The sequence below is a fragment of the Hoplias malabaricus genome, chromosome 18 (assembly GCF_029633855.1).
Source record: "Hoplias malabaricus isolate fHopMal1 chromosome 18, fHopMal1.hap1, whole genome shotgun sequence".
NCBI classification, from domain to species: domain Eukaryota; kingdom Metazoa; phylum Chordata; class Actinopteri; order Characiformes; family Erythrinidae; genus Hoplias; species Hoplias malabaricus.
Genome location: NC_089817.1, coordinates 21,512,049 through 21,531,220, shown reverse-complemented (window position 1 = coordinate 21,531,220; position 19,172 = coordinate 21,512,049). Strand labels below are relative to the sequence as shown.

Here is a 19,172-nt window from a genome sequence, read left to right as displayed (position 1 = left end):
CTCCAGTGATGGTGGCATCTGCTGCTCCTTGAATAAAAGGCTTTACTGTCTGTTGACCAAGTGTCAAGTCTGTAGGCATTAGGGTTTGGGCTGTGCAATTCATTTTAAGGCAGAATTTTATTTTGTGGAAGAATAATAATAGGTTTCCTTGCATTGTAATGCTTGGAACCCTAAATATATCCGCAAGCGGCAATTAACGGGGTTTTCAAATGATAGGCATTTTTGGAAGTAATAGGCCTAATGTCCAAGCCTTCACATGAACATTAAATACATCTCAAACAGTTAATCATGTGTAGACGAGGTGTCAATTGAAGCAAGAATCTGCACAATGAGACCTTAGGGGACACAGGCTTGTTAGGCCTAACAAGGCATCAATGAGGCTAATTTTGGAAGTAGGCTTAAAGCAGCCCAATGCATAAGCCTTCATGTGGATAGGAAATACATCAAAGTTCATTTTTGTAATATTAGTTGAAGTGTGAGTGTAAGGAAGCTTCAACACAGAGGCCATAAGCACTTTGGGCCAGTGAGGCTTCACAAGTACTAATGAATTATTTGTCTTATTTAAACAGTGAGTAAGAAAAGCTAAAATAAATCAAAGTTAAGAATAAGACTTATAACTAGTGACTCTAGCTGTTTTTGAACATGATAAATATATATGTTCATATGTTATGACCTTTGACAAGTGCAGATGAATAGGATCTCAAACCCAATATAGCTCATTCATTCATTATCTGTAACCGCTTATCTAGTTCAGGGTCACAGTGGGTCCAGAGCCTACCTGGAATTATTGGGCAAAAGGCAGGAATATACCCTGGAGGGGGCACCAGTCCTTCACAGGGCAACACATACACACACCTACAGACACTTTTTTTTGAGTCGCCAATCCACCTACCAACGTGTGTTTTTTGGACTGTGGGAGGAAAACTGAGCACAGACAGAAACCCTCGTGAACACGGGGAGAAAACACCAACTCCTCACAGACAGTCACCCAGAGCGGTAATCAGGTCCCTGGAGCTGTGTGACTGCGACACTACCTGCTGCGACTGTGCAGCCCCAATATAGATCAATAAAACAATATTTAATCTTATAATGCCATCTGGTGGTGACAGAATTTACTACTTTCCCATAGTGTTGCTGAGCAGTTACAGTCAATCATGTCATAGGGCAAACGCGTCAACCCTTTCTGTAGCGCCCACTTGAGGCCAATCGGTCTGTATAGCGGGGGTTGCTACTATCTATTGAACAAGCCTTGTAGTTTGGGCTGTGCGATTTGTTTTAAGGCAAAAACAAAAAATCGGAAGACTAAGAATTTTTAAAATGCTAACAATTATTATGGGTTTTGTGCGCTTCATGCTCGAACCCCTAATCATAATAAGAAGAAAAATCTCAACAAAAACAATAGTGGATATTAATAATGTAATTATATGGCACTTTTCAAAACAGAGTTATTTATTAATTTGAGTGAAATTAAACAAAATAGATTTAAATAATTTAAATGAAAAAATCTTGATAATATACAGAATGAAATAAAATAGTACAAATAAAGTACAATGAGATACTGCAAGCAATACAATTTTAATTTTTAATATTCTACATTTTTAAAGCTATTTTATACCAATGAGTGTTAATCTTCTTTAATCTTCATTTTTTAATATTAACCTATGCATTATGGACTGATATGTATGAGGATGGTTTGCACATTTACTAATTGACTATTTTATATGCAGCCCCTAAAGGGACTGGGGGAAAAAAGGACATTTGCAAATACTTTGTGGGCCCCGTAGTACTGTGCTTGCTGTTGATTATGTGCTTGCTGTGCGTGTCAGGTGAACTATGGAGCAGCTTGAATTTTACTTTGATCTTGGACTGAAATATAAAGACATAGCATTTCTTCTCAGCAGAAAACATAGATATGTTATTGGGGAGCGCCAACTGAAACATTTGTTGCTGTGTTGTTAATTGCTATGAAATGAGGATGAGAGAATTTAAAGTGCAAGCGCATGGACAAAGGTTACATGAACAGTATAGAGTAGAGGTGGACGATACCGGGAGTTTTGGTATCGATCCGATACCAAGTAAATACAGGGCCAGTATTGATACCGATACTGCTAGTCTTCACCATGTGCAGGTGCCAAAGCAAAAAACAGGAGTGGGGGTGGGGGCGGGGCAGCCATCAGCCAGCCATTTTATTTTATATTCATTGAATTGGCACATTGTAGAGTTTTTATCTGTTGTTTTTGGCCTTGTATTTACCTTGATTAACTGAGTCAGCAACGTAGCTGATGTGCTAAAAACAATGTACATAGTGTAAATTAGTGCTAGCAACGACAATAAATGGTACTGCAACTACTGTAGAAACTAATTTATTAGTAATAGAAAGTACTGTAAATGCTATCTAGATAGGCAGTTATCCACATACAGGGCTAGCTGATTGTGTAATGCTTATATCTAAATAACTTTCTAAAGGAAGCTTAATACTGCAATAAAGTTAGCTTGAGGTTAGCTATTCAGAATTCTGTTGGCTATAACACTGTAATGAAGTAACGTACACCTGCATATATTAGTGTGTATTTGCTTTAACTATGCTTCACAATTTAGGTATAGCAAAAGAGTATTTCAGTTTTTTGCCGTAAATATTGGCAAAGCAATGCATGTAGCCTTAATAACATACAGGGGAATGAAAGGAGGGTGTACTGAACCCACCTGATCTGTGAAATCTTTCTGTAATTTTTCTTTTGGTCTTTTTCTGATAAACTCAATGGAGCTTTCCAGAGTTAAAACCTATTTGTTCAGTTTTTTTGTGTGTCTGTGTGTAAAACTCAGGAGGGTTGCTCAGGTGGGTTGATTTAAACCTGCCTTCCTCTCTCTACATGAACAGTTTTTGAACTGCAGTATTAAGCTTCCTTTAGAAAGTTATTTACTGGTCTCCGGCCTGTATGTCCTTCCCACTTGGTGGTCAAGCCATCCAATCAGAAATTACCTTTGCCATTTGATGTTTCTGATTGGCTGAAACTGAGGCACATTGTAATGGCTGTAAGTGTGGAGCGAGCGCGAGGGTCAGACACATCGCGCGCAGGACAGGAGAGCAAGATGTGTAGGTTGTAGTGTGCGTTCAAGAAATCTCCTTGCTCGCTCAAAATATCCGCGCGCACGCAAATACCTTCTTAATCGCTCAAAATATCCGTGCGCGCGCAGAATTATGGCACAAAAATAACGACATACACCCACAGACTTTAGACGGAGAGAAAAAAAGTTTGAGTATCGATCTTTTTCCACGAGTATTGATCAATACCGATACCAGCATTGGTATCGATATTATCAATATTTGGGTCGATCCGCCCACCTCTAGTATAACGATACAGACAATGAGCACAGTTTCCAAACAGTGGGAGAGAATGGAGAGTGGAGACCTAAATAAATGTGTAGCTATTGGTAATGTATTGGAGTAATGTGTGTATGTGTGTAAAAGTCAGTTCTGGCAGAAAATGGTATCCTGTTTTTACTGCAGCTTTAAAAAAAACAGAATTCCCAGATAAAACAAAATGCATGGTGTAGCCTCGTCTGGAGTCAGCATGCTGAGCCACATCTCTGTAAAAATCAGTCTGCAACGTGCCGAGATCTCTGTGTGTTGAGCCACTACCTTACACCCTTCATGTTGTTATTGAATGACTGGATTTTTGTGAGAGACTTTGCTTGGTTAAGATTTTTTGTTAAGATTCTTAGTGTGACTCCTACCCCAGTCAACAATAAAAAAAAAAACAGCTGTCCACACTTTTACTTTCTTTCATGAAGCCGCCTACGTCTCATATACCTGTTAGTATGGAGATACGTGGAGCTACGGCGTTCTGACTAGCACTTTCAGGATGCAACCGAATGTATATAAACTTGTTCACAACTTCCTCTGATGTTAGACAGTTCCTTACAGATGTATGAACGATTAGCACTGTCAACAAAACTGTGTGTTAGTAGAGATAAATAAATACATATATAATATCTGTTTCAAGTGGCTGGATTTCCCTGGAAACTACAGTGTCCTGATGTGTTGACTGAGCCACAAAGACAATTGTGTATCATAAAACATTTGCAAAGGAGCGCAATGTATTTGCGAGGGAACGCAAAACTATTTGTCAGGGAACGCAATTATGTTTGCAAGTAAACGCAAATATTTGCGAGGGAATGCAAATCAATAGTCTTTTTTTTTTTTTCCCCAGTCCCTTTTAGAGGCTCCGTAATTTTACCACTTGATGTCTCCAATGTGCATTCTCGCTGCAAAGTTTTCTGGGCACTTATTTTTACGCAAAGTATTTTTTTTTATGAAACCTTAATTTCACCGTGAGATGTCGTGTACCCATGTCAGACCCATTTTTGTGCATATGCACCCTTTATAAATGAGGCCCCTGAACCTATAATAAGCAAACTATTGAGGACCATTTAAATTTGAACAGAGCGTTTATTTGACTTGACTTGATTTGTTTATTGACTGGTGTCATTATGGTACAGGTTTAGCAGTCCATGAAACTTTCAAACCAATCGCATACGTTGTACATATCACACATGATGCTACTCAGCCAATCATGTGTGTATTAAGAGGAACACTGCTAATCGACTGAATGACGGCAGAGCTTCAGACTTCATTGTCCTGGAGCCAATAAAAATTGCACATGGGACAAGAAACAAGCTCTTTGGAACATTTTCAGTACAGTTTTTGGTACAGTGCTGTATGCCGTAAAACCAAAGATGTTATACAGTACATAAGGAGACTGACTCATCGCCTGTTGAAAAATGAATAGCAGTTCTCATAATGCTCAACTTCGAGTCTGTTTACAGATAAAGTCCCACCATTCAACAAAAAGAGCCAATTAGCTTAATTACAAAAAAAATGTTTTTTTAATTAATTAATTAAAAAAAAAAAAGAAAAAGAAAGTCAATCAGCTGGCTGGTTATACAGCAAGTGGAGTGAAGCTAGTGGGGAAAAGCAGGAAAGCCAACTGCAACTACAAGTCTTTAGGCATTTCATTTTAATATGCACATTTTTTCAAAAGCATTGTTTTATTTTTAAATTTTACTTTCACACAGTCCCAGGGTCCTGGGGTTGTGGGTTAGAGCTCCGCCTCGGGTGACTGTTTGTGATTGATTTGGTGTGTTCTCCCTGTATCTGAGTGGGTTTCTCCCACAGTAAAAAAAAACACACATTGGTGTTGATTAACCATGGTAAATAAGTTCATACAGTAGGGGTGTGTGTCTTTGCTATGGACTGCCTGTCTTCCTTTCTGTGCCCAATGATTCTGGGTGGACTCCAGTCCAACTGCGACCCTGAACTGGGAAAATGTTTACAGAAAATAAATGAATGAAATAATTAATTATACATTTTACTTGAATTATAAGTTTTATTTAGAATATTAGTTTTATATAGTTCAATTCTGTGTGAAAACCTACTGTAATTGTTACTGTGCTTGTAATTAGATTTTACATTCAGATTTAAATTTGACATTCTTCCCGTAAATTCTTATAACTGGACCATATTGATTTTTAAATAAATACACCCAATTTAAACATTTCCCAATTTTTATTGTTTATTTTTCTGAGCTTTTTTGGTTACTCTTTGTCAGCTAAATTGCCATGTATCCGCCTTAGCCCTTATCCTTGTTATCCTTCCCAGATGTTCCTTGTTTATAGTCCTGTGTATGTAGTCCCTTGTTTCAGTGTTCCTTTGTCAGGTGTTATATGTGAGTGTTTATCCTACCCCATATCAGTTCATGGCTGTTTCCGTTCAGTTTCGTTTCATATATTGTTGTTTGCATTTCCAGTGTCCTGTTGTGTTTATTTTTATATTCTATGTATGTTTTTGTTTTTTTACAGAACACCAGACCATCAGTATGGATGTAGCAAGTAATCTATGGGGGAAGGTGTGTGATTCGTCAAACTCCCTTGGCCACAGGCACACATGAGGTATGTTTTGGAGGCCCAAGTGCCCTCCACACCTCGGAAACAAAGGAAATGTGTTGGAGCCTCCCCATCACTGGAGGACTGCCCCTTTTAAACCAATGAAAATTTGGGGTGGAGTTATAGGTTGGTTAATGGGGGGTGCATTTCATGAGGGCCTTATGAATGTGCGGGTGACTGTCTGTGAGGAGTTGGTGTGTTCTCCCTGTGTCCGTGTGGGTTTCCTCTGGGTGCTCCGGTTTCCTCCCACAGTCCAAAAACACGTTGGTAGGTGGATTGGTGAATCAAAAGTGTCCGTAGGTCTGAGTGTGTGAGTCAATGTGTGTGTCTGTGTTGCCCTGTGAAAGACTGGCGCCCCCTCCAGGGTGTATTACCGCCTTGCACCCAATGATTCCAGGTAGGCTCTGGACCCACCGCGACCCTGAATTGGATAAGCGGTTACAGATAATGAATGAATGTATGACCTTGTTAACCAGCTTCTCTTGAAGGTTTGTTGGGCTAAGAAAAAGCTAAAGGGTGAACAAGCATTCTTAGTGGCTGCTCCAAGGCTCTGGAACAAACTCCCTATTGCCATTCGTTGTGCTCTCTCTACTGGCATTAAAGTCAAAATTAAATAAGCAACTATATCTTTTGGCTTTTGAAAATGGATGATTATGGAATTTCAAGCCATGCATTTTTTTAATGTTTTCACATGAGTCTTTTTGCCAGACAACTGACCGGGCCAGCCTAAAAGAGGCACTGTCACTTACTGACTGGCACAAGTAGGAACTGTTAGTTTAGCCATATTTCCCAGAGAGAATTTAAGGTGGCCCTTCTACACCATCATATTTCACATTCCAGTTCTTGAACTAAATTTGGAACCATCTGGCGGTGACCAAATGTCCTCTGTTCCCCAGACAAGTCCTCTTTTTGGGACCTAAAATATGCATCTGGCCAGGATTTCTAAATCACCTAAAATGTCTGGGATTTTGCTGTCTGAAGGCTTTCCCCCATCCCATTTCTTGCCATAAGCCTTAAATCCTACATTGAAGTGTTCACTTTGATTACGTTGTTGAAAAATGAGTAGAAGGTGCGAGGGTTGAAGTGTTCAAGGAGTCTGAATTGGGACACACTCGTGCCGCTTCAACGCTGTAGATCCACCATCCACTGCGGTTAGCAGCCCAGTGTTTTTCTGGAGCCTCGAACAGAAATGTGTTGAACGTTGTTTTGGTAATATTTATCATAGTCTCTTCTTTATGATTGGAGGCTTTTCTGTGGAGCCTTTTGTTTTCTGCTATATATTTAACAAACAGAAAGTCATTGTCTGTCCCTATAATGACACGAATACACGGACTCATCTCACCGTTACTGACTTTCTGACTAGTAAATTACATCTGCACAGCTTGTTTACTTTTCATGAAAACGGGCAAAATCTCTGGATTATTAGAGCGAGAACACTAGAGAGAGGTGTTACTTAATATAAACAAGGCTGTGAATTAGTTACAGCACTGTTTACTAAGGCAGACCCTTAGAGAAATGTAAGTCAGTACACAAATATCTAGCTCCCAGCTATGTCGTAAAATGTTAAGGTGCTTGGTTTTAAAAATATTCAAAAACGTAAATGTTAAAATGTTATCTTGTTGCTTTCTGGTAAAGTTGCTTTAATGTCATCTCAGCAATATGCTTCAGTATTGTAGCTTTGCATTAACAGAAAACAGGCTTTCCATGATCATACATACACTGTCAGCAACTGACAAGATAAACTATTTTTATAGTTTATTATTTGTTATTATTGTAAAAAAAATCATTGATATGAAGCACCAAAGCTTCTCCAGACCTTCCAATGACAAGGGTATGTATTTTGGGCTTTCCTGATTTGAAATGCCAGCAACACCCCTGTGACAATGGTTTAATGGCTAATGACGGTCTAGCAAAACTAGGCTTGCCTAATTTCACTTTGCTCTTATTTTGTTAAATTGTTATTTTGCTATTATTTTGTTCTTAATTATGTTCTTGGCTGATAAAGCACTTTAATGCAACTTTGGTTGCTTTTAAATGTGCTATAGAATTAAATTTTACTTACTTACTTACCTGCTCTCGCCGCCCCATACCTGCTCCAGAGTCGGCGGATCCTACTGCTCACTACATCTCCATGAGTCAGCCTCAAGGAATCCAGGGCTGACTTCCAGAACTGTGCCAAGGCTGGTATCACAGACTATTTCTCAGACTCATACCATTCCTGGGCCTCACATATGTTTGAGTGTTTTTTCCATCCCTGTTTTAGTTCCTGTCTCTGTCTGTATCCCTCTGCCTGTTTGTCTCTGTCCCAGTCCCTATAACAGTGTTTGTGTTTGTCCCAATTAATGCTATGGTCCCTGTGCCTCTGCCTAGTCCTGTCCCAGCTCTGTTCCAGTCCTGTGTTCAGTCTCTTATCCAGTTCTGTATCCAATCCACTGTATCTCTCCTATTGGTCCCCCCTGTCAATCATCGGTCTCATGTCATGTCTTGCACCCAGTCTCCACTCCAATCCAGTATTTTGTCTCCTATCCATTTTCCTTTTTCTGCCCGTCCCATCCCATGTCCAATCTCCTTTGTTTGCGCCTGTCATGTCTAGTCCCCATTTGTGTTCTATATCCAATCACCCGTCCAATCACCTGTTCAGAACCCTGTCCTGGTGCCTAATGGTAATTAAGTCCCTTGTCACATCTCCTGTAAGTACCCTTGTCTAAGATTCAGCCCTGCAATTGGTTTGTCTATGTGATCCACAAGCTGCTCATTGAGGGCTTCAGTGACACTTTCTGCTCTGTTCCATGTTTCTCTTGTCTGTCATGTGCTCCTTTAGCACATGGCTGTTTTGTTTTGTTCCTGTCTCCCCTCCCTAACACTGTTTCCACCTGTCTCTCCTTTGTGGCCCTACCCGCTCATTATTCTTCCCAGGTGTTCTTTATCTATGGCCCTGTGTATTTATAGGGGTTAGACAATGAAACTGAAACACCTGTCATTTTAGTGTGGGAGGTTCCATGGCTACCTTGGACCAGCCTGGTGGCCAATCTTGATTAATTGCACATTTCACCAGTAAGACTATGTGCATCCAATGGTTCAAACATTGTATACTGAAGGCTGTGCCATGTATCAGGATGACAATGCACCAATACACACAGCAAGACTGGTGAAAGATTTGTTTGATGAACTTGAAAATGTAGTTGAACATCTCCCATGGCCTGCACAGTCACCAGATCTAAATATTATTGAGCCATTTTGGGGTGTTTTGATGGAGCGAGTCAGGAAACGTTTTCCTCCACCAGCATCACGTAGTGACCTGGCCACTATCCTGTAAGAAGAATGGCTTAAAATCCCTCTGACCGCTGTGCAGGACTTGTATATGTCATTCCCAAGACGAATTGACGCTGTATTGACTGCAAAAGGAGGCCCTACACCATACTAATAAATTATTCTGTCTAAAATCAGGTGTTTCAGTTTCATTGTCCAAACCCTGTATATGCTGTTTGTTTTTGTCAATAAATTTTGTACATCCACCTCTGCCTCCTTGCTTCATGTTTATCAGAGTTTCGGTGAGTCTGGAGCCTACCTAGAATCCTGGACAGGGTGCCAGTACATCAGAGGGCACCTCACATTCACACTAATATTTATGGACAATGTTGCATAGCTAACCAACCAATCTGCCACCATACTGGCACAAGGAAAACACATTTTTGGAACAGACTGTACCAAACTGGAACTGTACTGAACAAAAGCACTGTACTGAAAGCATCCCAAAGAAGCTGTATGTTGTGCCATGTGCAATTTTTATTGGCCCCAGGACAATGAAGTCTGGATCTCTGCCTGTCATTCAATCGAGTAGCAGTGCTCCTCATGTACACATACACACATGATTGGCTGAGTAGCATCATGTGTGATATGTAGAATTTGTGCAACTGAAATACTTAATACTTGTAAGTTAACAGGTCCCCTTGTGAAAACATAACATCTAACAAATTAGAGATGCACGGTGATATCTGAATTATATCAGTATCAGCAGATATTTGCTTTTAAAGAGTATTAGCATCTGCCTGATGTTTTGATTTTGCCTATATTTCAAACTAATAAATTCTGGCATAATTATTTTATGCTGGAAGAACGGCAGGGCAGATTTTAGACTGGGTGACGCACTGGGTTCTAAAATAAATAAATGAGTAAATAAAATACACTGATGAACATGTAGAAAAACATATAACAGTTATATTGCAAAGGTCTAATGATATTAATTAGTTTTTAATTTAATGTATTTGTTTTAAATGCCAAATTACTGTTTTCTGAAATCTTCTTCTCATTAATTTGGCTTGTCAAAGCCAAATTACTGTTCTTCTAAATCTTATTCTCATTTCTTATTATTCTTCGCTTAAAAAAATAAACAGTTTTCGAGCTAGAACCATGAAACTTCACAAGATCAGTTATCCTAGATCCTATACCAACTAGAGTTGCTTGTGCTTTTTGGAGTGATCGGTTTGCTTCTTTATACGTTTAATGTATTCCTTTTAATGAACCCCACAACCAAGATAATTGTTTAATGTATTCCTTTTAATGAACCCCGCAAACAAGATTGATTGAGATATTCAGCTTTATTCAAACCACAAACACATTTCTTATCAATGTAAGACATGGCACCAAAGGTGTGACTGGACCCGGAAATGGCAAAATGTCATGCATGGCGTCACATTTAACAAGCGGATAATGGGAGAATTTTTAAAATGTTATTTTAACGTGACTTTCGATGAAGTGGTCATTTACTTAAAGAGGAAGCCTAAATAAAACTGGGTTTTTTAATGTGGAATTTTTTAAAAGGTGCCCAGCAAAATAGAATTGGGAAACTTTCTAAGGTGGTATTTATCTTAAGGTGAACGTTTCGATGAAGTGGTCACTTTTTCAGGAATCGCGAAGGGCGGACTGACGGAAGCTAAAACACGTTAACAAAAGAATATAACAAAACAAAGAGACTTTAACAGAACAGCAACACACAGGGAGCTATCAGAGACAGACAAAGGGAGGTAAGCAGACTAAACTAAAATACAAAGAGCTAGACAAACTAAACCTAAAATGGAGAAATAAAGCAAATGGGAAAGACAGACAGACTAAAGACCTTGACAGAGACACTTAACAGAGACCTAGACAGAGATACTTCACAAAGACCTAGAAAGCTAAATAAACACAGATAGCTAAAGCTAAACATTAACACAGTGCTAAATCAGAAACTAAACACAGAGGGCTAGAGCAAACAAGACAGACAGACTTAATAATATGACAAAGGAAACTACTGAGACAGTCCAACCGGACTGGGTAACATGACACAGCAACATTGAAAGAGAAACATGACTAGAGGAATGAAACAAATGACCGACAAACAAGAACTGAGACAAGGGAACTTAAATACATGACACAGACAAGACACACCTGAGACAGGTAACGAGGAGGACGGACAAGGAGGCGGGACAAGAGCGGAGACATAGACAATAACAAACAGAGCCATGTGCTAAGAGAGCACATGGCAGGGAAAACAGACATGACAGGACAGGGCATGAAACACTTACTAAAATGGAAGACTAAATAAAATGTCAGATTTTTTAATGTGGACTAATGTTGCCTGCAAAATATAATTGGAGATTTTTAATGTATTTTTTTTTTTATTAATTTATAATTTTTTTAATGTGACAGTTTTGATGAAGTGTCGTTTATTAAGGTTTTTTTATGTGGAAAACCTTTTTATAAATGTTGGAATTTTATTAAGGTGGCAGTCAAAATATATTGCTTTTTAAGCTGGTGGAATTTTAAAGGTAGTATTAGATTGATTGTTCTACAAATTTAACTTCATCGCTATAAAGCAGCATATAATCTAATGTTGCAACGATGTTAGTAATGTGTGAAAAGCCAAATTTATTCATGAACTTTCCCTCTCCAGTTTAACCTGTTAAATTAAAAAATAGTGTTTAAAGGTGTGAATAGTCTCTGTCCAGTTAGCAAACTAAATATGGCTAATAAATTTCTCAGGAGATCACTTTAATTTTATTGTTTGCATACAGTTCGTTTAAAGCTAAATGGCCAGTTATAAGTCCCCCCTGTAGGCAGGACTGTGAATCCATTGTCTTCTGCTGTAAATTATGGACAACTAACTCTGTCTGCTGATTGGCTAAATAAAAGTGATGTCCAATGAGAAGCACATTTTCTGTTTAAGTGGTGTATCTGCCCCTCCGTCCGGCTGAGGGAGAACAGCATCTTATCAAATGCCATTGGGCTCTAAACATGTTGACCAATGCACATTAACACGTTATTAATATTTTGCTTGTTAACACATAAAATTTTGTTGTGATAATGTGACCAAAAAGAACAGATTTACACGTTTATTAATGTGAGTTATGCCTCAGTGTGTGTCACACCCATAGGGTGAAAGAATATACTTGTTTCATTCAAAATTATGAAACGCTTTAGAACATTTTATGAAGTAAAATAATTGTATCAATGTTTAAAAATTAAGGTATTAAAAGCCAGTATCTTTTATTGTGAAAAATAAGCCTTTTTATTTTATTGTGTACATTTTCACACAGAAGCTGTCCTTCCCATTGTGTGAAGATTTCATGATGAATGGACTAAATGAAATGCACAGAAATGACATTGAATCAAAGTTACTATTTTTGGAGATACTTGTTTTTCATTGGAAAGTGAGGATATTTCAATATTTGCAAGAGTAACATAAATAACAAGAACCACATTTCACTGTGTGAGTGCTTAAGATATTATGTACCCCATTCACACATGTACACTCTCAGAAAATGAAGTACGGTAGAGGTACATTACCCTCACTAAAGGTACAAACAGTGTAAATGTACCTATAAAGATACAACCGTGTTTAAAAGTCCAGTTACACAACAGTATTAAATAAAAAAAGTCCTGAAGATGAAGTCTGTGAAATCAACACAATATTAAAACCTATAATTATAATAGCATATGGTACAAATGTGTTCATTCATTCATTATCTGTAACCGCTTATCCTGTTCAGGGCCGCGGTGGGTCCAGAGCCTACCTGGAATCATTGGGCGCAAGGCGGGAATACACCCTGGAGGGGGCGCGAGTCCTTCACAGGGCAATACACACACATTCACTCACACACTCAGACCTATGGACACTTTTGAGTCGCCAATCCACCTACCATCGTGTGTTTTTGGACTGTGAGAGGAAACTGGAGCACCCGGAGGAAACCCACGCGGACAGAGGGATAACACACCAAGTCCTCACAGTCACCCGGGTACAAATATGTTCTCTAATTAAAAGGTACACATATGTAACCTTGAAGGTACCACCACAGAGACCGTGAAAGGTACCACCACAGTGACAAATTGTCTGACAGTGTACTTTATGCTGGCCACTTATGACTGGGTCACCCAGGATGCGTGTTAATGCCAGGTGTGAACAAGGCCCTAGAGATCACAATGGGCCTTGTTCTGTGCTTGGGTGGAATGGCCCTCACTCTGTCCCCAACCCTCTAGCTTGCCCTGGCATCTGTCAGCTGATGTTTCTGTTCTCCTCTGCTGTATTATGCTGTTTGATGGCCTTGCATTAGCATCATTTCATAGAGAATTGGCTGCCAGCACTGGGTGCAATCAAGGGAGACTCTGACACAGGATAACTCGGTAGAAAATATTGCAAAACACTGGGGGAAAACCCAACCAACAAAAAAGATAACACAGAGAACATTGTGTCCCAAAAGCTGTTTTAGTACAGACCAGTAGATGGTGTCAGAGCTCTCTCAGAACACATCCTTCTCAAAAACGTCAACAAAACTGTTCTCGAATTACATCTAGGACGAGAAAGCATGCTTTTCACAGGAAGTCTCCAGCAAATTCTTTGCCGACTGCTCACAGATATTTCCGAACAGCAAGAATAACGAACAGAGACTGAGAGCAGCCTGGAAGATTATTCAGATGTTTGAATCTCCTTTGTGTTGCAGTTTTACAACCTAAATGTCAATCCAGGAGAGAGAGAGAGAGAGAGAGAGAGAGAGAGAGAGAGAGAGAGAGAGAGAGAGAGAGAGAGACTGACACTCAGAGAAAAAGACAGGAACACCTACTATGTGTACAGGCACAATGTGTACGACTGACAAAGAGAGAGAGAGAGAGAGAGAGAGAGAGAGAGAGAGGGAAGTGTGTGTGAGGAGGGAGGGAGCTAAGCTAAACTCGGGGTCAGTGAGTTCGTCCATTCCAATAGTGTTCCTGAAATGACAACTGATCCCACACACAATACCATGCCAGTATGCAAGAGCACACACACACACACCAAGTTACAACAGTCCCACACATGCACAGGCACAGATACTCCATATCCAGCGCCCATATGACCACGTGAAATGTAAAATCCAAATATATTCAATGTAAGCAGCCCATGCTGGTCGGAGTACGTGAAACATATCTGTTACATAAAGCACATTTTTCAATATCCATAAAAAAAACATGTAAACACGTACACTAATGAGTGTTTACGCAAGCGTGCGCACACAAGTGTCCTCTCAAAAGCATGTAAACATGGGCAGTATGATGATAGTATATTTTAATAGTACGTTAAAACCAGTGAGTTATGAATATAGTATGTTTTTTTCCCTCAGTGGGATACTTGAACATTGAACAACTGCATGAATCACAAAAAAAAGTATTTAGACAGTAGCTTTGGAACATTACGTTTTAACATTGGGGAACGTGTCTTTAAATATCGTTGTCATATGTATTTTATTGCAGACGAATGCAGTTTTACCCGTGTAAATTTAATAACATGACTATCATCTCAAAGGAAATACTCGAGCGGGGAGTTGACTCACCAGGTAAAGGAGGAACGTGTGGAGGCCAGTGCGAAGTCTAGAGGACGAGAAAATACACAAACCGAGCCAGCAGCAGCACCAAAGACACTTCTTCTCCAGCAGACGCACATAGGCCTGCTGCAGAATCGGAGCAGCGCGTAAAACAACAAATACTTCCACACACGCAAACACCGAGGACAATCCCACAAGGGAGCAAAAAAGGACGAGGGTCGAACGACTGGAATGCGTAGAGAGAGAGAGAGAGAGAGAGAGAGAGAGAGAGAGAGAGAGAGAGAGATGTGAAAGAGAAAGTGCGACATAAATGAAGGAGGAAGGGAGGGGGGAGAAGAGAGGGAGAAGGGGCACCTCTCTGAGCGAGTTGTTTTTGTTGCTAGCTGTTGCTGAGTGCGGGGAGGAGAACTGGAGGGTGAGAGAGTTCAGAACACTGAAAGGGGGAATAAGAGTGCTACTCTAGTCCAGCTCGCCAAGTCTTACACAACACAGAACGCGAAGACAACCAGCCGGAACTTTGCTGCTGCTCGCGCGCGCGTCCACGCACTTATGTTTTTACAATCGCACGCTCATGCGTTGATTCCTGTCTCGCCAGGTTCCTCACTACGATCTCCTGTTTCCACTTTATTTTCCCGTTCCACTTTTCCGTGTGGCGCTTCTCGGATGACATGCCAGTGCCTCCGGCGAAGTGGGGGGATTGTTTTCGAAGTTGCAGTGAAATTTACGGGTTTGGATTATTACGGGAACATTAGGAGTTCCTGGCAAAGTTCTGCCACACCAGAAAAACAGAAAACATACGCACATACATCTCGTCGGATTCTCTCTCTCTCTCTCTCTCTCTCTCTCTCTCTCTCTCTCTCTCTCTCTCTCTCTCTCTCTCTCTCTCTCTCGCTCATTTGATCCCTCAAACACATTTTTTTCGAGAACTTTCTGTACTCATCACTACCAGCAAAATATTTTCATATAGGACCTCTTAAGCATTAATGTATTATCTTTAATAATAATAATAGCTTTATTATTCTGAACACATCTAACATATTTTTAACAGCTATCAGATCCAGTTGTGACTAGCAAATTACTATCCCAAATTAGAAAAACACTGGAAGAGTAAGGAAAATTACTAATATATAAAAAAATGAAGCAGTGAAATTTAAAATTGACTTTCACTGGAATTTCATCATGATTTGGCAATAAAGCTATATATATATATATATATATATATATATATATATATATTAGCTATTGGGAGAAGGAATTACTAAGTGATAGTTGGTCAGTGAAGACATTGGAAATCTTTCTATTTTTGTCAGTTAAATAAAGTTTCAACCCATCACAGATTCTTATTTTTAGTTTTTATTTAGTAAATAAATTGCTGCAACTTTTCTAGAAATAGGATGTGATTTTATTGTTTGTTTTGAAAAAGTAATAAAATTCATGATTTTAAGAATAAAACAATCAGTTGATGTATTGTTTTAAAAAGAATACAGACAAAAGACAATTTTAATAATAATACAATAGCTACCTTTTTTTTAACCAATGAATAACCTCAGCAAAGTAATCTACATATTTGTCTTTCGTTAAAATGGGTTCTGGTTATGCTGTGAAAAGTCAGTTGTGAAAAGTGTTATTCTGGACTGAACTGATATTGGAACTGAAAACACTATTGTAATGCTTAGTGACTAAAAAAGAGACCTGGTGTTATGCGTTAAATATTATACTCTTGGCTTCCAAAATTTTGTGGACATGTATCAAATACAAGCTGTACAAGCTGTGTCAAAAGCTAGCATCACCAGTATTCACTTGAGGAATTCACTTGTGATTTGTAAACCGCATGTGGTTATATATCATTTCATATTTGTTATTTTCCTTTGATTGATATTTCTTTGGCCTAATGCATGCCTGTCTGCAGGTTGTCTGCATTGCCCAGCCAGAAAAATGATCTGCCCATCAAATTAAAACTTTGAAAAAAGTTAACTATATATTTTTTGATTGTTCATTATTTTCTGCATCACTAGAAACCCTAATGTTCATTATTATTAACAGAATTGAGTGAGTCAAACTAAAATATATTTCAAGGCAAATATCTACGATTGTGGGGAACAGCAGTTCTCTCTTGTTTGTTTACATTCTGAAGCTTGACATCTTAGAATCTAAGGTAGGATTGTATGTTTGAGGAGAAAAACTACTGTTATCTGTATATGGCTGACATTTAAATTTTCTGTAAGTTTTTATGCACTGTTTGACTTACCACTGAAACTCATTTCTAACTCTCGTTGTTTCGGTTTTTTAGCACTTTCAGTCTGTCTTTAGTTTCATGCAGTTAGCAACCTCCCAAATGTAGATTGGGTTCTTACCTATTTGAAATTATGTGAAACAGCAAAAAATATGTTAATATTACAGTTTTTCTCAGTTGCTTTGGTGCATTTCTCTGATCAGAATTAAAATTCTCATAAATGTTGGATCAACCTCCACAAGATAGAGTCATTTGTGCACATCATAGTAGCAGTTTCTCATTCTGTACAACAAATTGCAAAAGCTTTTGGACATGCATCAATTGCTTTCAGACAAGTATCTGCTGTTTTATAACATTATAATTTGCTTATGTCATGTCAGTCAAAATGAACTATACTTATGAATGCTGAATAGTCTTTCCCTATGACACTAATAGTCCTCATTTCATTGTCTGAATCATTACATACAAAAATGTTAAGATAGTTGTCAAAAGCAGTCAAGAAAGTCTTGCATGCATTTCCTTATCATTTTTTTCTGAAATTGTCTCCCAAATTGAACAATTCCTCTCAGGTGAACCTCAGCTTTCAATGATGAGGAATGTTTGAAGCGTTAGTTGTAACCAATGATAAGCCACCTCTCCACAGTCACTCAAAGCTGAATCACATGAACCCTCAATTGGCAAGCATATATGAACCAAGCAGGATATAATGTGTACCATATTGACTATACAGTGACACAAAAATGGAAGGTCAGCATCGTGGAAGACGGGTCAGGATGTGTGGAGGAAGGGGAAGGGGACAAACCAGGGAAAGAGGAAGAAGAGGCCAAGTACATAGGCCGACTCCTAATGAAATTAGGGCTACAATTGTGGACCATGTAGTCAATCATGGCCTCACAATGGCTGAGGCTGGGCGAAGGGTGCAGCCAAATGTTGGATAATCCACTGTAAATTCAATAATTCAAATATTTTGTTGGGAGAACAGGTTTGTATACTGGACAGTAACTCAGCACTAAACAATCTGCACTGCTCTACTGTGTCAAACATGAGGCTTACAATGAGACAAGAACTCACTTTTAAATTTAGACTTACAGCGTTATTGCAGCACAGATTTACTATATTGTAGTGTAAAGTAGTGTTACAGTAAAGATTTGCCATATTTACAGTATGGTACTGTACTGCAACATTTTACAAGCAGTAAGCACTGTTATTGTACACTACAGTAATACTGGTTAAACAAATATATCTCATGTTTACTGTACATTACTGTAATTTTACTCTGCACCCCATAGGATTGCAAGACAACCTCGCAGAAGTGGAAGAGGGCCTCTTTTTACTCCGCAACAAGAGGAAGCTATTTGTGCAATGGTGATTTCAAACAATGCCCTAAGGTTGAGCGAGATACAAAGCGCTGTTTTAACCCTATGAACCCTATGCATATATCTATTAAAGATAAAAATACACAATGAAGATTTATTTAAGCTTTTTAGTTTATATTTGTTAATCTAATGCATTATTATTTGATGTGAAACCAAAAAAAACCCCTTGAAAACCTATAAATCAATAATAGGAATATGTTTTTGCTGATGACTCAGTTTTCTGCCCAGAGACAGCGTGAGATGACGTCATTTGAGTCAAAACGAAACTGAAAGTAAACGCCGTCTGCATTTTCCAATGCAGCGTCTTTAATTTTGATAATAGCGAGTATAATTACACCATTTCATGACGAATATGACACACAAATTTTGAAGGAGCACCTTGGTTTTTAGGTGTTTTTTCACAATGGATTACTCCCAGAGGCTTCACAGCACCGCGATGAGAGCGCTATTTTTAGAAACGGTAGGATCTGCGCTTTCTAACGGTATACGGAGCTCACAGACGCATTCAGACATTCAAGACTTACAAAGCTGGTTATATAAGGTGTGTTCTACCCCGCTCATTGCGGGGTTAGAGTTGTTTGGGTAAAGGATGACAATATTTTTGGGAATACTGAATCTGTTTCAATCGCTACAATTGACAGAGTGCTCAGAAGAAATGAAATTCACATAAAACAATTGTAAAATGTGCCATTTGAATGGAACAACGACAGAGTGAAGGAGATCCGTCACCAGTATGTACAGGTAAAGCATTTATGTGTCCTATGCATACTCTAATGTACAGTGCTGTAAACT

General features: G+C 38.9%; 1 long non-coding RNA gene across 3 annotated transcripts in view; it reads right to left on the bottom strand.

Moving 5' to 3' along the window:
- The window catches only part of LOC136674554 (uncharacterized), an 85,684-nt gene extending 70,637 nt beyond the window's left edge, over positions 1-15,047 (bottom strand). For all 3 annotated transcript variants that reach the window (XR_010796064.1, XR_010796063.1, XR_010796065.1), the window contains exon 1: positions 14,781-15,047. This is a non-coding gene — a long non-coding RNA (uncharacterized lncRNA). The remainder of the gene's footprint in view (positions 1-14,780) is intronic.
- Positions 15,048-19,172: the final 4,125 nt, after the last annotated feature.